Source organism: Dipodomys merriami, unplaced genomic scaffold (assembly GCF_024711535.1).
Source record: "Dipodomys merriami isolate MVZ:Mamm:240054 unplaced genomic scaffold, mDipMer1.0.p SCAF_15, whole genome shotgun sequence".
In the NCBI taxonomy this organism is placed as follows: domain Eukaryota; kingdom Metazoa; phylum Chordata; class Mammalia; order Rodentia; family Heteromyidae; genus Dipodomys; species Dipodomys merriami.
The window spans coordinates 18217554-18226198 of NW_027202826.1; the positions used below are offsets into that span (position 1 = coordinate 18217554).

Sequence of the window (8645 nt, forward strand, 5' to 3'; positions counted from 1 at the left end):
ATGTGTGCATTTACTATTGAGCACTGTTACCTCCTCTTTTGTTTTTCCCTACCATCCTTTCCCTTCCCCCCTCCCCACACTTCCCCCCCAACTCCTCCCTTCCCCAACCTGGCCAAGTTATAAAGTTCATTTTCAACATAGTGTCTTGTTCATCTAATTGTTACAATGTGTCAACCTGTATCCTTATTTTAGCATTTTCTTATATCTCTTCCCCTCCCCAAATTAGAAAAATGTATATACAAGATGCAGGACACCAGAATCAAATACTGTGAAAACAGGGGTTATACTATGGGGGAAGAACATACAAAAGAAACAAAAAAAATCACATAGCACATTACAAGTACATTAAAAACAACAGCAATGAAGATAAAACCTCTTATGTCCCTATCTTGGGGTTCATTTCACTTAGCATCATCTTATTCATATGTACGTAACTTTTGACCTTTTCTGCTCATCCCAGTCATTTTTTAAAATGTTGAAGTGTCTTTTACTTCATCTGTGGGAGATGGTTAAACTGATTATGGTATTCTAATTGGCACTGTTTTCCTTTGAATTCTTTGAATATATTGTGCCACTATCTGTTATGCACTGTCTCCATTGTTTCTGATGTGAAGCCAGTTAAGCTTATAGAAACTGTCGCATAATTGAGGAATCACATTTGTCTTGCTGCTTAAAATTTTTTTCCCTTAGGCTTTTTTAACTGTGGCATATTTGTAGAGCTCTTTTTGTTTATCCTCTCCTTGAATTTGTTTGGTTTCCAGGATGTGTAGATTCATGTTTATAAAGATAAACAATTTGGCCATTTATATCTATTTCTTCTTTAAGCATTTTCTACTCCCTTTTCTCTTTGTTCTCATTCTGGCACTACTACATGGATATTTAAGAGATTCTGCATTTGTTTGAGATTCTGTTTATCTTTATTCTTTTTGCTCCCAGGTATGACTTCATAATGTAAACATGGCATGCCATGGGAAGAAGCAAAATAAATGCTTCAGGACATTTTCCAGGCATAGACATGAGCTCCTATCTGGGAGAATGATCCACCAGAATACATCTCTTACCAGATTTGTTTAATAATTATGCAAACCTCTAACCCTCTACCCCAAATTCTTCATCTATTTAAACTGAAATAGATTGGACAGAGAAAGGGAATGGCTCAAGTCCAAGCTCAGCTCCAAGTTTGTAAATCTATCTAGCATGTTAAGATGCAGTTCTATTTGTAGAAGAATTGTAAAAGTGACTGTCCAATAGTTCTTTTTGAAGCAGGATTAATAATCAAAAACTCTACAACACCAACTAGGAGACTTTAACTCAATGCATGTCAGGCTCAGACTTAGTCATCCCTCTTCTCACCCATCTTCCCCATCTTCCCCCTCAGAATACTGGTAAGAGTACTTCTGAAGCAAGATGGAAGGGAAGCATTTCACACAATACAAATGGTTAAGATAAATACAAGTTGAAGCCTAAAATAAAACAAATTTAAAGTGTGATTATTAGCATCGATACAAAACTCATTTCATCAGTAAATATTGTGCCCCAAAGAGTTAGTTTTATAATAGTTTTCCTTCTGGAGATTCCACAGTATCCTCCTTCCAATGTTGACCTCACTGATAGCAGTGGAGTCATCTGGGAGGTGAAGAAGCTCAGGGGAGCTCAGGAGGCTTGTGCTCCACCCTCAGCAGCTGGGATCAGAACACGAGGACGCAGCGGAAGCTGAAACACAAAAGCCCTCAATATTGAAGCAGCCATTTGCTGGTACAGATGCAGACTGTAGAATAATTACAACATGATTATAAGAGAGAATTATCTACCCCCCATATTTTGTCTCTTTTTTTCCCACTCTTCAATTAAAATCATTTCTATCGACTTATATCAGTTATATGGGGAGAAGGGATTACATGGTAAAATTTTCATGCATGTCTTTTCTCCATTTTCATTTTTGCCCCTTCCCTTCTAGATACCAGAAAAAGTCTCTGGGATAAAATACAGCAGGAAACTAGTAACTGTGGGATCTGATTTCAGCAATGAGAAGCAGATACAATAAGGGGAGAAAGTTCCCTGAGTAGTGACAGGGCCCTCTTCCCTGTGCCACATCTGCTCAGACTCCCACTCACTGGTTTGCTGAAAAAAGGGAGGTATGGCTCAAGTGGAAGAGCATAAGCCTTGAGCAAAAAGTAAGGGGAAGAGGCCCTGAGTGAAGCCCAGTACCACACACACACACACACACACACACACACACACACACACACACACACACACACACACACACACACACACACACACACACACACACACACACACACACACACACACACACACACACACACACACAGTAAGGGGAAGAGGCCCTGAGTGAAGCCCAGTACCACATACACACACACACACAAAGCCCAGTAACACACACACACACACACACACACACACACACACACACACACACACACACACACACAAAAATGGCTGCATGAAGACAATCATTATATTCTTCCAGTATCAACACTTGTGTTTCTTTCTGATGGAACGCAGATAATTTAATCTGTGTTACTCTTTTCTAGCTGATAATTAAATTATAATTCTATAATTCAAATGCCTACTCATCTATACCAGAACTTGAACAGATAACAATGAAAGCTATATTTATATCATTTGTTTCCAAGTAGTCTAAAAAAAATCTGATTTCCATAGCAGATTCTTAAGTGGGACAGGTATCCTCAGTTCTTTCTTTTTTTTTGTTGGTCATGGGGCTTGATCTCTGCACCTGGGTGCTATCTCTTAGCTCTTCAGCTCAAAGCAAGCACTCTACCACTTGAGCCACAGGGCCACTTCTGGTTTTCTGGGTGGTTTAGTGGAGATAAACATCTCACGGACTTTCCTGCCCAGGCTGGCTTTGAACTGCGATCCTCAGATCTCAGCCTCCTGAGAAGCTAGGATTACAGGACAGCTGGCTTACAAAATGAGATGAGGTCTTGCTAATGTTTTGCTCAGGCTGGCCTTTAACCATAATCCTCCTGATCTATGCTTCCCTAGGAGTTAAGATTACAAACATGAGCTAGTGCACCCTGTAATCATTTTATAATTGTTTTTTGTTTATGTGGTACTGAAGAATTGAACCCAGGGCCTCATGCATGCTAGGTAAGCACTCCACCCTATCCCAGTAATCATTTAAACAAAATAAAACTCTGTAACTTGTACACTCAAATAAATTCTTTGTTGTTATGTGTGAATACATAGACAAAGAGAAAATCCACAAAAAAAAACCCCACAAAAAACTGCCTCCAATTACTCCAATCAGCAGTCCTGAATATGGTATCACCTAACAATAAGGTAAACTACCTTTTCTAGATCAAAAGGTTATGTTCTCTCTCCTAAGCTTCCCAGTAACCTCGAGGTAACTTTTATTACTCTATTACTTTGATTACATGGACAACAAAATGGCCCATAAAACGATTACACTTAATCTCGAAACATCCCCTTCCTTATAAAAAGAGAATGTAAGAAGAGAATAGGTTCAGAAAATTCTGATTTGTAACTTAATGGCTATGACACTGAACAATTTAACTTCTGAGTCTTGACATTGTCATACTGGAAAACAGGAAAATGTATGATGGTGACAGGTAACTTGAAAGATGGGATGAAGTAATTCATGTAAAAGTGAACACATAAATACTACAAATATATCCTCTTGTTTTAAGAATAGCTGGCTATGACTGGGAGAGAGTGAGGGAACAGAAGACACTGTACAAAAGGAAATACATTCATTACCTGACTAATGTAATTGTAATCCCCTCTGTATATCACCTTTACAATAACAGTAAAAGTAATTAATTAAAAAAATAGCTGCATTTGGGAGACTGTAGGAGGATGGGAAGTAGCAAGACAATCTAGGTTAGGTGGGAATATCCTGTCTCAAAAAAAAAATTAAAAAACAAAGAAAAGCATAATAAAAGGACACCAACCTGATCTTCTGTAATAGGTTTGTTTTAGGATTTAGACAGAATTTGTACTCTCCACACTGTGGGATGTAAAGTGGGATGACCGTATCTCCTGGAAAGCAAACACACAGATATTATCCTGAATTAGGAAATGTGATTCTATCAATACAGCAGCCTCATTCATTCATTCCTGTCTGCTGATGCAGTTCCACACATTCACATCAAGATCTGAAACTACTTACAGAATAGCGTTCTGACACTGACCATGCAAAAAAAGTATGCTTCAAAGCACTGGTGGCTCACACCTATAATCCTAGTTATTCAGGAGGCAGAGATCTGAGGATCTTGGCTCAAAGCCAGCTTGGGCAGGAAAATCCATGAGACTGTTATCTCCAATAAACCACAAGAAATTCAGAAGAAGCACTGAAGCCCAAATGGTAGAGTGCTTGCTGAAGAGCGGAAGAGCTGAGGGGCAGTGCCCAGGCCTAGAGTTCAAGACCAAACACTGACTCCCTCCCCCCAAAAAGAAAAGTATACTTCAAAGGTTTTTATGTAAATAAAATGATTCACTACTGTACCTAAAAATCATTTTTTTAATTGCCAAGATTGGCTTTGGAAGTGTACTTAAAACAATTTCAAATATACAGCAAGCCTGCAGAATGAGAGGGGAATAAATCCCAGTATCGTGCTTCCAAGATGAAGACATCAATCTTGATGATTTTCCTTGGTGATAACTATTCATACATAATCATCTATGCAGTGTATCAGAAAAGTAATTTCTCTATAGAAATGAACCCAAATCATGAGGTAAGTGGTTCAAATGCTTTGCTTACCTGCCTTTAGCTTAGTCACTCTTTCTCCAACACTTTCCACAATTCTAGCACTTTCATGTCCCAAGATCACTGGAAAACCATCCCTCAGAATCAGCTCCACTCAGGGTATGGGCATCAGTGTGGCAGACAGCAGTGGCAATGATCTACAAGGAGATTAAAATAAAAGGCACTCAGAGTGTGTGATCATGCAATTCTGGGAGAGTAGTCAAGTCAATGAAAGGTACTTTACCACTTCTGTTAACTTTGAGGGACATTTCATTCAGAGTTTAACTTCCTGAAAGTTAGTAGTGTTTGCAACCCAAGGAGTCCTCACAATGAGTCCTGGTAGCATTTGCTGGTGGTGCATTTCTTTTTTTTTGGGTCTGGTCGTGGGGCCGGAACTCTGGGCCTGGGCGCTGTCCCTCAGCTCTTCAGCTCAAGGCGAGCGCTCTACCACCTGAGCTACAGTGCCACTTCCGGTTTTCTAGTGGTTTATTGGAGATAGGAGTCTCACGGTCTCTCTTGCCCAGGCTGGCTTTGAACCGAGATCCTCAGATCTCAGCCTCCTGAGTAGCTAGGATTACAGGCGTGAGCCACCGGCACCTGGTTTGGTGGTACATTTCTATGAAATGAAAAATGCCCCACTATTCTCTTTGTTTGTTCTGTAGGCAGGTTAAAGTAAGAGATGGTATTATGGGCACTGTATTTTCGGGTGTGAAAAGGAACATCATGGCTTTCTCATTGCTGGTTTCCTGTAGGGAAATAGGATTTCTTTAAAAAAATTAGCTAATTCTGAAATATGCCAGGTGTCTCCTGGAGTATGGGTCCAAACTAAGAGCTTTCAGTCACAGCAGTTCTTTTCTGCCACCAAAGATAAGTAGTACATAAGCCTTTAACTCCTCTCTCTCTGGCTCTCAAGAATCTTTTTTTTTGGCTCTCAAGAATCTTATCTTTCTGAGCTACTAAAGCACAGAACTCTCAGAGCTCTTGCACTGCTCTGCTTCTGGCCTGCATGTGTCTGTGAAGTGTAACATTCTTTGCCACCCATTAGCTGTTTCCCAGGAATGAGAACCGAACCCATCCTGTTGCAAACAGCTCACCTTACTTCCCAGGACAGACACTGTCTTCATTGGTGGCAAAACTCACAACCTGCTTAATTTGCCAACTTAAAGAGAGCTGTGACTCTTTTTCTCAAATGTAACCTTTTCATAGGATATTAAGGAAACACCCACTACTTTCAAGCATTAACTTTATGTCTAAAAACAAGTAGAGAAGAGAATGCTGAAAGGAGCAAGTTTATAAATGTCAAGGCTAGAGCTGGCTGCCTTGTTCAAGAGACCTCTATTCAGAGGTAACTTCCTTTCTCTTGTGAGGCTGAGCAGTACAGGGAACACAAATCCACTGAATGCCTGGCCCTGCTGCCATGAATCATCCATCAAAAAGCTCCACAATCAAGGGACTTCATTTGCTTATTGCTGTAGTTCATCTGGAGCCTCCTTCCAGATTTTCCTGGGGTGCTTCTAACAAAACTGAAAATCATTTCTTATTCTATTTCTAATACAACATAGTACCTTTGAAATTATATATATAGCAGAAAAGGAGGAGCTTATAAAACTACCTTAAACCCAAAAGACTGAAGTTACACATATTGCACTAACTCAGTAATCCTTGGGGATGGTTGCTTAGGTCCATTCCACAGCTAAAATGCTGGAGGGGAATCCTGCAAAGATGAGCAGGGTTAAGAACAGGATGCTGTGATTCTAGGGCTGGAGAGACTTTCCATACCTTCTCCCTGACTCTGTCCTTTGAGACCTAATCTTTGTAGGCCTCAGACTTACTCATCTCTGCAGAGACCTCATTATGAGTCCTTTCCCAGTGTCTCAGGTGCATCATTACCTTAATTCGTACTTCATGAGCCTTTGGTGGAGCTACCTCTATCTCCTCTATGGAGAGAGGCTTTCCAGGCTCCCAGGCAACTGCAGCCTTGCACTTGATAACCTACAGCAGGGTGAGGAGAAAAAGAAAGTAAATTGTTTACTAATAAAATACTTAGTGGGGGGCTGGGAAGGTGGCTCAGTGGTAGAGTGCTTGCCTTGCACGCATGAGGCCTTGGGTTTGATTCCTCAGCACCACATAAGCAGAAAAAAGCTGGACTGGCGCTGTGGCTCCAGTGGTAGAGCACTAGCCTTGAGCTGAAAAGCTGAGGAACAGTGCCCAGGCCCAGAGTTCAGGCCTCACGACTGGCAAAAAAAAAACAAAAAACAAAAAAACTTAGTGGACAATTTGGGTACTGGTGAATGCTAACCTTTGAAAGTGTATCATCGTTTCACAGAGAGACATGTCCTTCTAAGGGATATGCAGAATTGTTTTAAGATTTCACATGAATAATATGCTTTAAAAAAGTGTACTTGAGATGGCTACCTCTTCACTCTATAAAAGCCTCTCTCAGCTAAAATCTGTATTCATCAACTATTCAATGACTATAATGCATAAAGAAGAGCAGATGAGGTGGGCATGGTGGTGTTCACCTATAATCAATCCCATCTACTCTAGAGGTAGGGATGAGAGGGATTGTGGTTTGTGGCCAGTCTGGGCAAAAAGAACCCAACAAGCTATTAACATTAATTTCACTTGTTCTTATGTATTTTGTTACTGAAAAAATTAAAACTACATATGCAGCTTACTTATCTACAGCACAGAGTAGCTAGTGGTTAGTGAGAATCACTACCATCATCAAGCACTGGGAAAGTTAGGTTTGGGTCTATTCACATGCTTCTGAAATGTGTTGGCAGAATCAAGGTCACAAATCCCCCGATTTATAGGAAACTTGAAAGTCAATAATTATGAGTGGAAGGAAGAACAGAAACATTGGGTGGCACTTTTGGGAAAGCTCCACTTTTAAACTGGAGTGGAAGGTTGAAGAGGAGTTTGCCACAGAAGGTGATAAAACACCTACATATGCTGATTTCCCAAAGTGAGGTATCTAGTGCAGCTAGAATGAAGTTTTACATAAGTAAGTAGTACAACAAAGTGTGGTGGAAAAAGAGAGGTGAACTTACATAGATACAAAAAGCAGCCTACATAAATAATGTAACTACAAATATTGCCTTTAAAATTAAAGCAGCAAAAGCTGCATGTTGAAAACTGAAAGATCTGTCACAATGTCTCATTTCTTTTAAACTTCAACATTTCAGACCCTTCTAGAAAATATCCCAAGTGTGCAATGTGATCAGCAACAGGAGGCTGATGGCCTGTCTTGCTTGTGTAATATGTTTTCCAGGGCCCGGGGACCGAAGTGTGCCAACAGACCCAGGGCGCAGAACCACGTCGGCTGCCCACTGGGCATCGGGTGTTGACCACAAGCACATCCGACTTGGGAAGGCCGACCTCCGACCTTTGCTCTGATGGGCCGAGAGCCCGCAGAGCCGCTGTGGAAGGCTTTCAGGAGGAGGCGGCTCTCCGGGGCCGCGGCCCCGCCGTCCAGGGGGCCCGGCGTCCTCCCCAAAGCAGCACAGCGACGAGCGGGCGGACGCCGACGGCACGGCCCACCGCGGACGCCATCCACGGAGGATCGGGCCGAACAAGCCGGTCCCAGAAGGACCGAAGGTTCGAGGCCCGCGCCTGCCGACCCCGGGCTCCCGGCCCCGCTCCTCCCGCCCGACCCGCGCCCCGGTCTCCCGACGCTGCTGCAGAGAGCAGAGGAAGCCGCGTTGCAAGCCCGGGTCCCAAAGCCTCCCTTCCTCTCCTTCCCGTGCTGGCCGGGGATCCTGTTATCCAAGCCCGCGCGCTCCCGGGCTGGGGACCCGCAGCCACCTGTGCCCCCCCTTCCCGCCTCGGGACCCATCGCGCGCCCCGGGATACCTGGTTCGCCATGTCGAATCTGCGCAGAAGTCCCGGATGG

General features: G+C 42.4%; 1 pseudogene; it reads right to left on the bottom strand.

The window, feature by feature from the left end:
• Positions 1-264: 264 nt before the first annotated feature.
• Positions 265-8645, bottom strand: LOC138826925 (alcohol dehydrogenase class-3-like; annotated as a pseudogene).